Source organism: Canis lupus, chromosome 27 (assembly GCF_048164855.1).
Source record: "Canis lupus baileyi chromosome 27, mCanLup2.hap1, whole genome shotgun sequence".
NCBI classification, from domain to species: Eukaryota; Metazoa; Chordata; class Mammalia; order Carnivora; family Canidae; genus Canis; species Canis lupus.
This window is the reverse complement of record NC_132864.1, coordinates 6,067,519-6,070,433: the sequence shown is the minus strand read 5'-3', so window position 1 is coordinate 6,070,433 and position 2,915 is coordinate 6,067,519. Positions and strand designations below refer to the sequence as shown.

The 2,915-nt window shown below is 48.1% G+C and overlaps 1 pseudogene; it reads right to left on the bottom strand.

Annotated features, from left to right (window-relative positions):
* Positions 1-661: 661 nt before the first annotated feature.
* LOC140619100 (mitochondrial pyruvate carrier 1 pseudogene) lies at positions 662-1,274 on the bottom strand (annotated as a pseudogene).
* Positions 1,275-2,915: the final 1,641 nt, after the last annotated feature.

The following is a 2,915-nucleotide window of genomic DNA, read 5'->3' as shown; positions in this document are numbered from 1 at the left end:
CAGGAAAATACAAAACTAAACAAAACCCACAATGAGATACCACCTCACATCTGTCAGAATGGCTAAAATGAACAAGGCCGCTGGCCCCTGCCAGAGTACTGGAAATCAAAGAGAGGCTCGAGCTTCCTGGTGGCGAAGCGTCCTGGCTCAATGGACTGGATGGGCACAATGACAAGGGCCTGGTCTTCGCCATCAGCATGCCCGATCACAGTATTCATCTGGTGTTGTGGAAGGAGCACGGCTGATGCCACACGCTGGCCGCCGGTGACTGTCGGTGCTGGGGCTCCGGGGTTTCAGTGCGACCTCTGGCAGCCGACTGCATGAACCAAAGCTCTCACCTAACGGTATCGTAGTGCAGTGCACAATCATTTATCTGTGTTTGCCAGGGGGCCAGGGCTTGGGGCGGGGGAGGGCTTGTTTTCTTGACACACAGCACAGCATGCTAACGGAGTACACCATTGACTTCATTTGTACTTAGTTACGTTGGTCAGTATAAGAAGATGCATTGAGGGTTCATCTTTCTTGAATATTGGTTTTCAGTAAAGAAAGTTAAATGGTTAAAAAAAACTGGCGATGACAGTGTAAGTATGGCCAGCTGTCGGTGGTCTCATGGTCATCAAAGAGTTAAAGATTCTGAGTATTTAAGTGCTAATAATTACAATTTTTATCCAATTATTTATTAAGTAAATTCTAGCAAGTAATATACATATTACTGCAGATAAAACCATCATTGGGAATTATTAAATTGATTGCATATTTTGAGCTACTCTTTATGAAGAGAAGTAAAATACCTGGTATGTGTAAGGCAGTAGAGAGTTGGCTTAGGGACTCTCAGCTATTTCTAGAAAAATTGGTTAGTAAAAATAGCATTCAGCTTATTTTCCTTAGCAAGACTATTCTGAGGATGGAATCTGTGACTCAGCAGCAGCGCTGACGCTGTCCCTTCAAACACCTGGTTGCCCATTTTCCACTGTTATGCTGATGCCTTTTTACTCATCTCATGTTTGATAAGGCGTCCTCCCTGAATGAGCTGGGCTACTTCATTTGTGGCATGGCATGCAAACAGAAGCCAGTTTCGAGGCTGGACCTTGTAGGCAAATCTCATGAATGTCAAGGAGTAACAACAGAGGGCAAATGTCATCCGCCCACTGATACTCTCTGGAGACTTTTTCATGTCATTGATGGCAGTAATGGGAAGACCCCAGTTGGCTACAGGGCCCCAGAAATGCGTACTCATGAGGCAGTCCCGAAAGTCCTTGCTCCGGACATAGTCTGCCACCAACAAGAAATGTTGGCGAGGATGTGGAGAAAGGGGAACCCTCTTGCATTGTTGGTGAGAGTGCAAACTGGTGCGGCCACTCTGGAAAAGTGTCCCCAGGACAGGAGAGCCCAGCCTGGAGAAGCAGGAGTTTCACCATTCTTCCCGGACAGGAAGGCGCTCTCAGGGAGTTAGAGCAGGATCCCAGGAGGGCGGGGATGACCTCAGACTCCCAGGGACACTAACAGACCACCTGCGCCCCAGGGAGAGCACGCCACACCCCACGGCTGAGCTCCCTAAAGGGCTGCAGCGTGCCTGGCTGGACCCACGAACAACTCAGAGGCGGCTCAGGCGGAGGCACCTGGGGCAGGGGGCTGCTCGTCCAAGGGAGCAGCTCGGAGGCAGCTTGAGCAGCGGCACTGCACAGAGGGTCTCCACAGCCCCAAGGAGGAGCTCAGATGCGGCTACAGCAGAGGCTCCACGCAGAAGGGGCTGTGCAGCTGGGAGCGCGAATCCAACAGCGCAGGCCCGGGAGCACAGGGTGCCTGTGGACACAGTCCAGGATCCGGCGCTCCCCTGGGGACAGGCAGAGGCCAGGAGGGCACAGGACAGCAAGGACACTCCTGCCCCAAGTTGAGCAGATCAGCGGCCCCTCCCCCAGAGCATCCAGGCCCCTGCAGACTGAGAGCTCCGTAGTTACTGCAGGAGCTGATTCCAGGGCTCTAGAGCTGGCCGCCGCCACTGTTGTTGTTCCTACTGGGGCCTCACAGGATAAAAAAACCCCAATAAGCCTCATAGTGCCCTCACTGTATAAACAGGTTAAACGTCTTTCACTGAGCCCTGAACCAGGCAGGGGGCTGAGCAGCTCCCCAAAGTGCTAACACCTGAAAATCAGAACAGCAAGCCCCTACCCCAGAAGACCAGCTAGACAGACAGGAAAAAAAAAATTATTGATCAACCAGTGCTGTAAAGTTCCAGTGGAAGTCGAGGAATTTACAGTATACAGAATCAGAGTGTACTCCCCTTATTTTTTTTTGTTTTTTGTTTTTTGATTTCTGTTTGTTCCTCTCCCTCCCCCATATTTTTGTTTTTCTCTTTTCTTCTCTTTTTTTACTTTTTTCTCTTCTTTTTTTAGTTTTTTTTCTTTCCTTCCTTCTCTTCGCTCTTTTTCTCCTTTCCCCAATAGAAATTGTTTTTGGCAACTCTGCACTGAGCAAAATGACTAGAAGGAAAACCTTACCTCAAAAGAAAGAACCAGAAACAGTCCTCGCTCCCACAGAGTTACAAAATTTGGATTACAATTCAATGTCAGAAAGCCAATTCAGAAGCACTATTATAAAGCTACTGGTGGCTCTAGAAAAAAGCATAAAGGACTCAAGAGACTTCATGACTGCAAAATTTAGATCTAATCAGGCCGAAATTAAAAATCACTTAAATCACTTAAAAATCCAAACTAGAGGTCCTACAGACCAGGGTTAATGAGGTGGAAGAACAAGTGAGTAACATAGAAGACAGGTTGATGGCAAGGAAGGAAGCAGAGGAAAAGAGAGAAAAACAAAAGACTATGAGGAAAGGTTAAGGGAAGTAAATGACAGCTTAAGAAGGAAAAATCTACATTTAAAGGGGGTTCCAGAGGGTGTCGAAAGGAACAGAGGAC